Source organism: Perognathus longimembris, chromosome 18 (assembly GCF_023159225.1).
Source record: "Perognathus longimembris pacificus isolate PPM17 chromosome 18, ASM2315922v1, whole genome shotgun sequence".
In the NCBI taxonomy this organism is placed as follows: Eukaryota; Metazoa; Chordata; class Mammalia; order Rodentia; family Heteromyidae; genus Perognathus; species Perognathus longimembris.
The window spans coordinates 52,374,782-52,387,748 of record NC_063178.1 but is presented as its reverse complement, the minus strand read 5'-3'; the positions used below and the strand labels follow the sequence as shown (position 1 = coordinate 52,387,748).

The window sequence follows — 12,967 nt, the reverse complement described above, 5'->3', positions numbered from 1 at the left end:
ACCTACCCCACCCTCGATTGTGGGAAGTGGACTGGCCGCTTAACGCCTATCAACTGATGGTCTTGGAGTCTCATTTGAACGTGGGATATAATATTGCAAATGTGAAAGATTGTGAAGATTGTTGCTAGTTGTTTATTCCCCTCGTAAAACTCATTTGTCATATTGTGCAAATTAAAAGACGAGCACATTAGTGCAAGGTCTTGATAAGACTCAGCTGTCACGGAAGCATGTTTCAGGTGTGGGTGTGGGTGTGTGGGTGTGTGGGTGTGTGTGGGGGGGGTTGTGGTGTGTGGTAGCTGGAGCTGCTGTGGAACCATGGGGAATGTCCCTTGGTTATCTGGGAGAAAGGACTCAAAACGTGAGATTTGAATGGTGCGGGAACTCTGTAGTGAAGGATGGAAGTACTGAGCTCAGCAGGATAATGAGGTTTCCCTGCTCATGTAGAAAGGGGTTTGGGGCTGTGCATGGCTGGCATAGAGCTGAAGGGGGCCACTCAAGGCACTGAGAAAGCATCTTGGGACTTCAGACATGCTCTAGGTAGATTTAGATGGTCAGAGTTGCTAGTGGAAATGATTGTGGGATGGATGGATGGATGGATGGAATATGACTGGAAACAGGAGGAACTCTGGGATGAGGGAATGCTCTGCTGTGAGTGGCTGGTGGCTCACCTGGGATAGAGAACAGGACTGGGATATGCCAGCCAGGGTACAATCTGGTAGGCCTTAGCTGAGGAATGGAAAGGAGCCCAAAGTTGATGGTTTTAAGTCTGTAGGATGGATGAGCCCAATTAGTGAATGCCATCGCTACACGGATGCTGACTGCTACCTCTGTAGGCCCTGAGTCGACTATTCTGTGTTTGAAATAGCAACCTCCTTTTCCCTTGTGGAACTCCACACATGTAGCTACAATCAGGAGATAGTTGTGTGTGTGTGTGTGTGTGTGTGTGTGTGTGTGTGTGTGTGTGTGTATGCTTACAGGTATACAGACTTTTAGTAACATGTTGCATATGAAAACGTTGTTCACTTAGAAGGAATATCTGGCACTAACTTTCATGGAAGACTCATCAGGACTGTTCCATGACTGCTAACTGTTGGATTTCTCTTATATCGAGGAGTCATCAGTACTGGCATATGGTAGACTCACGGCATAAAATCACGGGTCCTAAAGTGACGGCTCCATCAGACTCTACCCTGGGCAGGCATCTGTCCCAGCAAGTAAATGAACCTTCCCTACTTGGGCTATTTTTCAGTGGGCCCTGACATTGCTCTTAGGAGCCTCGTCTAGTGTTTTGTGTTCTGTGTTATGCCTACCCAGTACACAATAAGGAACAGCTGGTTTTCTGACCATGTACATGGATTGTGGCCACATCTCCTGGAAGGCCTTCCACAGCATTTTCAGTGTTTGTAGAATTTATAGTGGGAGTGCTCTCCTGACTTTGGTCAGAACTGAGATACCACTGGGCCTCCTATGTGTGTTATGGGGTTCAAGGGAGGGGATTCTCTATCCCTCCAAGAGTCCACTACTCAGAGAGAGTCTCAAGCAAAAAGATGGATTTACTGGGGAAGCATAATGCAAACTGACTGGCAAGGGACACAGCACAAACTCGGGATCTGAAACCGCAAGAGCAAAAAGCTGGCTAACCGGCCAGGGACACAGTGCAGACCAGGGAGCTAACACTGTGACCCTGAGCAGTCCTCAAATTAGGGTTTGTAAAGGTAAAAGCGTGGCACAGATGTAGGTGGTTGACGCAGGGGGTAGAGCAAGCAACAAACAAGTTAAGCAAGCCATTTACATGAGCAGAATTTTGGGGTCAGGTTGACATAATCTACCCACCCAACATTTCCTACCATGTTTCCCTAGTCAATAAGGAGTCAGTTCTGCTCCCTACAACATGTGTATTCTAGTTTCTCTCTCTGTATATCTCAATTCAGGGAGAATAAGCTGAAATTTCTCTGCAGTTTCCTTTTTGGTGCCACATATTAGCAAAAGATAAAATACAAAATAGTCACGTGTCAAACTTACTCTTGAGCCATCAATTTTAGTCGAGCCATCCATCAATTTGACTCCCTAGAAGAATTATAACTGCACTGCAATTTCAATGTTCTTTAAGTTGGAATCTGGACACCAGGTGCATGTATGTAGAGTATGTTCGTGCATTGGCCCAGCTGCTCTTCTACCTGCTCCTGAAGTACTGAGTTAAAAGGGTATCCCTTAAGTGGGTTTGGTAGTTTGGGACCTGGGAAGTCATTGCCCACTGGGGTTAGTGACTTTCTCCCATCCCACATCCTACTCTATCAAAATGGTACCTGCAACGTTCTCAGAGGAGGCTTGAGGATCATGGCAGAGTCATCGCCTAAGGCCCCAAGAAGCTACCTTGGTAATTTGTTCATGGAACCTCTAGGTTTTGCTCTCTGTAAATTTAACAAAGTGACACCTACTGGCTATGAAGATGAGGTGCACTGGATAATCCATAATCTTGTAAACTAGTTTCATAGCATGAGAGGTACAGGAAGGCAACCACAATTCAAGCAATAGTATTGGAAACATTATCCCAATAGGATACCTACAAGAGGAGGTACAGTAAAGGGGAGCCAAAGTTTGGTCCCCATAGGAGATGTATGCATACAGGGCCAGTTCAAAATGAGTGGGGAGGGGGAAACACCTCCTGATGTGTGGGAGACAAGGCTTAGCAAGAGACAAGGCTTAAAAGACAAATAAGCATGGGGCCGAGTTCAAGCCCTAATGTCTCCCCAAATATCTCCAACAAAAAGCAAATTCTCTGTATATTGTAGAGATCTTTTGATTTCTGTCAACAAGCTTAGATAAAGACCTAGTGCTGCAAAGTGAGTATTAAGAAAGTGGAGGAGAACAAACAGGCAGGACTCATCTCAATAGGCAAGGACTCTTTATCAACCTTCCGTTGGAATTGAAAGTTGTGCAAGCATGTGGGATTGGAGTTAGACTTTTGTGGAGTCTGAATAAGAAGACAGAAGTTATGGGAAAAGCTATTGGGTCTGTGTAGGTGAGGGCTTTCCAGAAGTTTATAGCTAGTCTTAAGTCAGATTGTCCTGCTTGTTTCAAGCACATCCCTGCACACCTGGTGTTTTCCTGATGTCTGTATGCACCTGGGATATTGGGTAGGGGATAATCCTTCAGGCAGTGGTGACTGAGAAGACAGCTAATTATCAATCCAAGCCTTTTTTAAAAAAAATTATTCTTTAAATAGAAGTTTTTTGTTACTACTGAGGTGTTGCGCAGAGGGTTTACCATTTCATAAGTCAGGTAATGACTACATTTCTTGTTGTTATTAATTAAATTTTGTTGACAAGGTATTGTGCAAGAGGAGTACAGTTACATAATAGGACAGTGAGTACGTTTCTTGTGATATCTTAAGCATAATTTAGTTCCAGAGTTAAGATAAAGAAAATGCACTAAGACCAAACTTGCCAATCAGATGAAAACCAGGCTTATGACTTAAGATTTGGGGCATTGATATAATTTATATCTTCTATCAATTTCAGTCTTTGGTGAACCAAAGTTTAATTGTGTTCTTAGTTGCAGAACAGGAAAATCTCAGAAGACAAAAACCAAACAATATGAAATAACTGCAACTCTAGTCAAATTGTTACTAAAAAATAAAAACTCCATTTATCTCTGGCTTTAGGAAAGGGTGATCTACCTTCAAAATGTTAGCAACAGATAAAAATCCAGAAATAGGATGTGAGATATAGCTGTTAAGTAGAACCCTTTCTGTTTCTGCGTATTTTGGAGATGGGGGTCTCCCTATGTGTCCGAGGCTGGCTTTGCACTTTGAATCCTCCATACTCAAGGACTGTAGTTCTGGGATTACAAGCATGGATCACCATAGTCTGCTCTTAGAAGATACTCCACAGGGTGCCAAGCCTGCCTTCTACATCACTACTTCCAATCCCTTTTGTTTCTTACTGTGGAAAGGAATGAAATTACTTTGAGACTTCTGAGAGGTTTATTATAGTCCGACAACAAGAAGAGACCCAGTTGCTGTTTTTAATTATTTTTATTTATTATCTAGGATGGTGGGTGGGAAGCCGCCGGAATATGCTGGACTGTGTCCTGGACAGCCTTCTATGACCCCTGCTGTCCAAGGAGAGAGGCTGTTGGGTCCTCTGGCCTCTGGCGCTTCCTTCTGCCGGCCTCCATTTCCTCCTCGTGGGCTGCGGAGTTTCATCTATGCTGCTTTAGGGCCGCTTTCTCTGGTCAGTGCTCATGGTTTCCTTAGATGGAGCAGGCAGGCCTCCTCGGCATTCGGGGTCTTTGTCAATGTCTCCTGTGTTGTCTCTCCGTGCTCTCTGTTGGAATTGCTCTTATGGTGCTTTTTTCTTTTTCTTCCTGTTCTTATCTGCCTTCAGTTTTTCTTGGTATATCTCTGTGTGCGTCTGTGGCTTCTTCTCCCACTCTCCTCCACTCTCCTCACTTATTCCACGCTGCTCAGAGTTTTCCATCTCCAGTGCAATGGGAATACTTGATCAAAGCATGGCAGCATTTGTGTCCCCGGCGGCCTCCTTTCCAGGAGGATCCCCAGATGTGAATGTGGATGTGCATCTTCCCGTCCTCCTCATACGTAGCACAGGCCAACGACCACTCCTGCCCCTCGATGGCCACCTGTTCCTTGAGTACTCCAAGTAGCTTGCTGTCTGGGCTAAGGGCAGCTCAGCTGGAGGAGCTTCTAGGTGCTCCTGGCCACCAGAATTTCTCAGGAGGCTTGCTTTCTGCTGTCCTTTGAAGCCTTCTTTTTTTGACTTGGAAAGACTTAAACAACAGCTCTAGTTTCATCGGATCTGCCTTGCAGATGCACCTCTGAGCCCTGGTCACCGGCCTCCCAAGCAAACACCTGTGTCTGGGCCATGGCCATGGCCTTTGCTCTGTATGGGATGAAATAATCCTTCGCGCCCCTCACTTTGTGTAGATGCTTTCCTGCATGGGCCTAAGGATTTCCCCTCATGGCGTGGGGTTTGGGGTCATAGTAGGCCGAATGTGGACCTAAGTTTCTCAAATATTCTGCCGTGTCCTCTACGAATCCTCAGATTCCGGACTGCAATTTGTCTCTTAGGGTCAGAGTTCTGCCATGTCGATATCACCTGCGTGTTCATCTTCATCCTCATCTTCACCGCTGTGCTCTTCAGCCACGTGACAGGTTGCTTCCTTTTCTCCCCACTGGTGTTTTGGAGAATGAGCTCATTCCCCTAATCCTGCTGAGGTAAGGGCTTTTGATCATTTCTGGGCTTCCAGCATTCGTCTTTGCAGGTCAACTTGGGCTTATTCTGGCACAGTTTCCATGTGTCCCTCCGGATTGTAGCTGTTCTAGCAGATATGATCTCTCTCCTCTTTCAAAGTGGAACATGAGCTGGGGCTGCTGAGGCTCATCGGGAGCTGTGTTAGCACCGGTAAACTTGGCTCCCTCTCACTGGCATCTTTGGAAGCAGACCCTCTGGCCGTGCTCCCAACCCTGCAGTTCTCGAAGGCGCCCGGGTACTCAGATCTCAGGATTGAGATTCCACAACCGCAGGGGAAGAAAAGTCACGGGACTCTCATCTCCAAAAGCCGGAACTGGGACTGGGATTCAAATGGTAAGGTGCTAACCTTCAGCAGAAAGGCCTAGGGCCAAAATCCAGGCCCTGAGTTCAAGTTCCCAGGCTGATACAAACAGTAAAAGGTGTTTCCCATAGACAGCTCTTCCATCAGTGATTGGGTAAGCCGAAGGAGGAGGATGGGGGTTGATTTCTTTCCTTTCCCTGTGTGAGCAGACTGCAGAGACCGAAGGCATGTTAGGGAAACTGTGTCAACTCACCTAAACAAGGCTGGCTCTGCAGAAATCTCAGAAACTTCCTCTCATCAATATTGACAGCCACACTGCACACTGCACACATATGTAGCTCTTTCATGCTTTAAAGTGCCAGCTCAAAGGAGGAAATTTTCAAATAATATTCAATTCTTCGACTCTCCTTTTAGATAGATAGATAGATAGATAGATAGATAGATAGATAGATAGATAGATAGATAGATACAAAAACAATTAAACAAAATAATTGGTTTATATGCACAAGAATCAAAGATATTTTGATGCTTGAGATCTCTGACCTCATGGAAAAGCGTGATTCCTATCTCTAAGGTAATTCATAACAAATGACATAACACAGTAAGAATTAGTCACACACACACACACACACACACACACACACACACACACACACTTCTTGACAGTTTGGAGGTATAAGAAAGTCTGCTGAGCCAGCCAGCAGTGAAAAGGGAATCCTGAATGAGGGGGGGGGGGAGATGATTAAAGAAAAGGAAAAAATACTAGACAAGAGAAAAAAGACAAGAGGCAGAGATGGGGTACGGGAGGTCTGCAGCCTCAGATTGTAACTCGAGACTGCAGCCAGGTTTATTCCTAACTTCCAGGACATAGGCAGTTTGAAATAGTCTTAAAATTCCAGAACACAAAAAGGCTTGGAGTTAGCAATACCCGACATAGCTAAGACAGGGTGAGGTTGGTTAACATAAGAATGGACCCCCGAGCAATACCTGATGGTAGCTAAGACAGGATGAATTTGGTTAACATAAGAATGGACTCATGGCAGACACAGTAAAGCATTTCCAATTTTCCATTAAGCCATGTCATTGCACGTCCTTGAAAACACAGCCAGAGGTCAGGAAGAATTTAGCTGCAAGTTTGGCTCCTGACATCTCCCTCGTCTTTGTTTACAGAAGCGAACCTGCCTGTCTTAGGTGGGGTGGGTCACCTAGCCTGCCTTACTCTTCCTTGGGATTTTCTTCAGAGCAAAGCTGTAGGCCCTGTCTTAGGTCGGTCAAACTGGCCCCGCCCTCTAACCCGTCTCTGGCTGCAGTTCCTCTTGGGGGAAAAATTCATTCACTTGGAGCTTGACCTTATGAGGCTGACTGGCTAAACTCATGAAAGAGTTTTGCAATATGCATACAATGCAAGGAAGGCATAGGAAAACCATCAGCAAAAGTATCCCTGGGCCGAGCAATGTCATTAGCAGCCCCTTATTGTTAGTCAAGGAAGGGATATACCGTTGAAGTTGTTCAAACAGTTATTTTGCTGTTTCTGCCACTTTAGAGTCCAGAGGCGAAGCTTGCTATAGTCCAGCTATTTGCCTATGGAGTTGAAAGAGATATAAGGACAAATTATTATGGTGCCAAATGCCATTTAGATGTGCTACATCCTGTTCCCAAGGATAGCTTGATATTTATGGAGGGTCACACAAATAAAGTCAAACTGAGCATGACAGCACACCCGTTACAAAGTTTGTAAAGCATGGATTTGTTCTCCCAGAGACAACACAGATTCATACAATGCTTCTAATTTTTGTTCTACCTTATCATCAATCCTGCCTTGAAAGTGCAGGGCTTGCGTAGTATTATGAGCATGCTGATTAACATAGTGAGCTGTTTGCACACTTTGTGTTAAAGCCACAGTAGCTGCAGCAGCAGAGGCAGCTAAGGAAATAAAGGCTACAATGCCTGCTATTAATAGCACTACAAATCATCTAGGGCGCATGAGCTCTTTTAAATGTTTTCACACTTGAATACCTGTTTCTTCATACCAAGCTTCAGATATGTTCACAGGAAGAATGACAAATGGAGGCTGCTTAATAACAGTTACAGAATCAGGAAGAACACTATACAAGCAATTTGTAAAAGAAGAGTTGGTACAAGTAACATTGAATTACATGGCTCCTGTAGAAATATTAAAAGGTCCATACATAATGGCATAAGGAGGTGTTACACAACTCATAATATTTTTTAAAGAAGAAGAAGTGGGCCAGGAGATATTATGTAGTGCAGCCACTAACATCCAGACATGATGTTGAGGGTGTCCATTCATCCACCACAAACCTGGGTTGTACTTGTTGGTGAGATTGGCTCCTGACCAGTCCATCAATTGAGAATTAGTTCCTGAGATATTGGTTATAAAAGGATGTTCATGTCTACAATTTATGGGGTGCAGTTCTCCTGTGGATTCTACAATTTGAGAAGAGTTGGTGCAGCGAGGTATCATGAAGGATGATGTAGAATTAGCATGTACAGGAAACCCAGTAGGCAATGAAGTAATTCGTATATTATATACTTGATTATTATCAGGAATCCAAATTCTATGATTTATGGATTGCATTACAGTACAGCCTGGAATTTAACTGTTGGAGTCAGTTGTAAAACATAACGGGGTTCCAATGCCAGAAGCTCTAAAGTCTCCCATTTTAACGTGTTGGACAAAAGGATCTGGAGCTGTACCATATGCCGATCTGTTGACATGGATGAACACCTCAGCTCCTTCCCAAGTCACAGGGTGTACAATTGGTGGATCTGGCATGTAAGCCCAGTGGGTCAGCGCTTGTATCATTCTGATGAGCTTCCACAATCCTAATGCAATGCTCAGGTAGCCAGCGGGTATCATTTTCATCCTGTGAAAAAACACAGACATGTCCTCGACCCCATGTCAATATTGGATCGGGCCCGTGCCAATCACCTGTTAAAGGATCTTTCCACTTAACTTGGGCAAAAGCTCTTTGCTCTCTCTTTTCCCAGAACCGTTGTGCTTTGGAAAGGCCATTAAAGTCCAAATTAAAAAAAATGTAGTACAAATAAAGCAAGAGAAAGAATATTAACACGAGAGAGGGGGTATAATTCCCCCCTTTAATTTAGAAATTTGGTGTTTTGACAAACCGTTGGCCCATTCAACAATTCCTTGACCTTGAGGATTATAGGGAATTCCTGTAGAGTGAACAATTTGGTAAAATTTGCAAAAAGTTTGAAAAGCTTGTTCAACATATCCTGGACCATTATCAGTTTTAATATGTTTAGGAAGTCCCATAGTAGCAAAGCAGTGTAAGGCATGGGAGATACAATGTTTGATAGCTTCCCCGATAAGAGGAGTAGCCATAATAAAATTAGAGTAAGTGTCTATGGTAACAAGGACAAAGCGGAGCCGTCCAAAAGAGAGAATGTGGGTAACATCCATTTGCCAAACATGGTTGGCCACTAAAACTTGAGGGTTAATGCCATTGGAGGGCACAGGTAGGAAGGTAGTACAGTTGGGACAAGTTTTCACAATTTGACGAGCCGCCTCACGTGAGATATGAAAATGCTGATGTAATGCACGACTGTTTTGATGGTGGGCAGCATGTGATTGCTTTGCTAAGTCAATTTGAGTGAGAAAAATTTGAGTAGCCTCGTCTAATAGCACTACCCTCACTTAATGGAAACAAGAGGCAAAGTGAAGTAATTTGTTGGAGGGGCAATGATGTGAAGTTGTGCCCATAAAATTGGCCCAAGCAATGGCCCAGGAATCACAATGTATATAAAGCCATTCTTGCTGTTGTAAAGTATAGGGGATGTAAATAGCCTGTGGATCTCATCCAAGATACTTACAAGAATCCACATGGAACATATGGAACTAAGGTGGCCACCAATTTATAATAGGGAGTTAACACTTTTGAAGGAGTAGCAGGCAAGGAAAGCCATAAAAGGGGTCCCTTCTTCCAGAGGACCGCTGTTGGAGAATGAGGCGTAGTTAAAATATATGCTTCCCAAGGGGTTGAGTAATGAATATAATTTACATGTTGGGAAGAAATGGCAGGATTTACTATGCTTAAGGCTTTAGCTGCTTACGTTGTCATTTGTCTGGGAGATGTAGGGTTGGGTCCCCCTTTAATAGATAAAATAAAGGTTTTAATTTAGCTGTGAATAATTTAAGATAAGGGCGAAGCCAATTAATATCTCCCAGAAATTTTTGAAAATCATGCAACGTACGCAAATGAGAAGTTTTAATCTGTAATTTTTGACTAGTAAAACAGTAAGGACCTCAAATATGACCAACAAATACTTTCCAGAGTTCTGCTGTAACACTTAGAGAACAGCAGACTGAATGCGATCCATGTGCCATTAAATCAAATCATATTATTTAACCTTACCTTACTGGCACGTGAAAGAGAAAACAAATGAATAACATTAAAAGTCTCAGCTTCAGTGGATCTGAAGTGGCTGTGTCTTCCACCCCAAATTAGCAGGCCAGCAGGAGAGATGGCTTGCATCTGGATCAGGCTGTAGTAGCATCTCAGAGTTCCCTGGATAGGCTGTCATACCTCCTGATTGTTGCCTGTAAATTTCTACACAGACTGGTTAAAGGCATTTTCAAACAGATTTTAGAAGCTTGGGCCTTTAACCATCTTCCTAGTCACAAAATCCACACAGATTGAAGGCCAACCAAGTCTGCTCTCTGTAGCAGCCAGGACAGTTTCTGAGTCATGGAGGGAGAAGACACCAATGCTACCCCAATGCAACTCTGTGGTCACCAAACACAACTTTGATGCTTTTAACCTTGGAATAAGTCTCGGTTGCAACTCTGTCATGATAGGCCTGCTATAAACCCAACTCTAATCTTGGGGACAGGCAGAGACAGGGTAGTACCCTTTGACAGCCTGGGCCTGTCAAAATCCTCACAGGACTCCTAGATTTCCTGAGCAAACCAGGCAGTTTAGGAGCCAAATGTGGAGGCAGCTTCCTGTGGCCACAGACTGCCACGGTCTACTCAGCTAGCACACATGTCAACCTGCATCCTATAAAGCAAAATGTTAATTTTGGGTCAGGAAAATTTAGGTTAATAGTCACATTTGTACAGTTGTTCCAAAATGACTCTGGTCCCTTGATCTTAAAGAGTTTATGAGAGCATAGGGGGAAAAAAAAGAAAAGAAAAAAATGGAGAAGCAAAATCTTAGTCTATATCAAAGAATTGTCAGGATTAGGTGTACTCTTGAATAGAACCTTTTGGAGTGTTTTTTAGACACATTTGCTTGCACCCAAACATGATCAGTTTGGGTTTAAAACCTGTTTGTTGTTTTGTTTTTAAGTTTTACCAACGGATAGACATAGACATACATACATACATACATACATACATACACATACAAACAGTGTGCACAAGCTTTGGGGTGCGCTTAGAATTGTTCTTTAATTGGCCATGTAAGTTTTCTGGAATTCCAGTGGCATATGACATTATTTTGCCTATATTCTAGAACCATGTGGTTAGTTAGTAAACAAACAAACAAAAAAGAACAGAAACAAAAAACATTTTCAGCAAACCAAAATTATCAGATTATCCGAAAAGCCACTTTTTGAGAAAACAGTTTAGCTCCCATGGGGAGCTTATGGGAGACAGGACATGAACACAGACAGCAAGCTCATGAAAAGACACTTTCATCTTCCAGCATTTGAGTTGAAAGGCACCTTTGAAATGCAAGGCCATAGTTACAGAGTTCAGAGTGGGTGCAGGGTTACCGGGAACTGGAGAACCCAAGTTTCTGTCCAGCCTCCAGGACTTTGGCATGCCTGTCACCTGGGGGACCGGCAGGCTTCCACTCCAACCAATCCTATTGTCGACCACATGCTCAATGCTAGAGAAAGCTAACGATTTAGCCAAACAAGCAGGATTTAACTGAGTCCCCAAACTCATCAATAACAAGAATAGAAAACATTTTTTTTTGAGTCTTTCAAAGCAGATGTTAAACAAATATTGGTATCTTTGGAAGTTAGCATCAGCCCATCCTATGACACAGGCAGGCAGGCAGAGTTTAGAGAGAGGCAGAAAAAGAGACAGAGAAAACTTCATCTGCCTGAGCACTCATAGAAGTTAGGTAAGTCCTGCAAAAATATTCCAAATATGTAGGATTGGGCTCAAACTTGAGCAGCTTTCCTGAAGCATTTTAGACTGTCCCCCACGTGATGAGCGACCAGCGGAGCTGAACTAGAGATCAGTTGACTCCAAACACCCACAATTGCTGATCCCCTTGACCTAGCCCAGTGGCTTTATGGAAAATCCAAGCTCCAGACTAATGGTCACTCACCCTGGTTGGGGCTTCAAATATGTCGTGGTGGATGGAAGTAGAGCGCTCGGTCAGGAGAAGTTACCTCGGTGGAGTTAGCATTTCCCTAGCCTCAGGTCCCTCCACTCTGCAAGCAGCCTGCACCTAGGAGAGCTGTAAGTCTTCCAGGACTGTCGGTAGGGGGCTCACCAGTACCTACCTTTAAAGGAGTTTGTTGTTCTGGGTGAAGCTGTTACAATAGGGCTATGACTGATTTAAACATATTCTCAACATGGGTCAATCTATTTTCAGTAGGCTCATTGCATAATTTCTTCTCAGTGTCTGAGCCATCCGAGTCTTCCTTAATATCTGCCCCGTTGGGTTCAGATATTATTAATTTTCTCAGCTCTTCCCGGGCAGCAGCATATGCTCCCGGGGCTGGGCAACACTCATCAGGTCCCTGTTCAGTTTCTCCAATTGACTGATTGAGTTTAATCTATTCATGTCTAGGATCTAAGCAATCTCAGACCAGATACCAAAGAATAATAGCATCCACTGGAGTTATCTCAGGGCCATTTGCATCATAATGTTCCTGAATCTTTTTTCCAATTTTCTGCCAAGTTTCTAAGTTATTGGTTCCTTCCTCTGGGAACTGGGGGCATGCTTCCTCAATAAAGTGAAAGAAACGTTCTAAGTGACTTTGGCCAACTTTCACTGCCCGGGCATGAAGCATGCCTTTGGGGGCCTGAACGTAAAACATGCAGCCTATACTTAGTCCCATAATTTCTTACTCCTGAATATCTCTTTCCCGCTCTCCTTTCCAAGTGATCAGACGTCCTTACCTGAGCGGGGTCCTCTGCCATCGTCCCAGGTGTACAGGTCCCTGTTCAGGCGCCACTTCTGCCGAGCCGGCCGGCAGTGAAAAGGGAATCCTGAATGAGGGGGGCGAGGATTAAAGGAAAGGAAAAATATAAGACAAGAGAAAAAAGACAAGAGGCGGAGATGGGGTACGGGAGATTGTAACTCGAGACTGCAGCCAGGTTTATTCTTAACTTCCAGGACATATGCAGTTTGAAAACCAGGAAACAGCATAGGCTTAAAATTCCAGA

The 12,967-nt window shown here is 43.9% G+C and overlaps 1 pseudogene; it reads right to left on the bottom strand.

Moving 5' to 3' along the window:
- Positions 1–4,104: 4,104 nt before the first annotated feature.
- On the bottom strand, positions 4,105–12,721 carry LOC125367080 (annotated as a pseudogene).
- Positions 12,722–12,967: the final 246 nt, after the last annotated feature.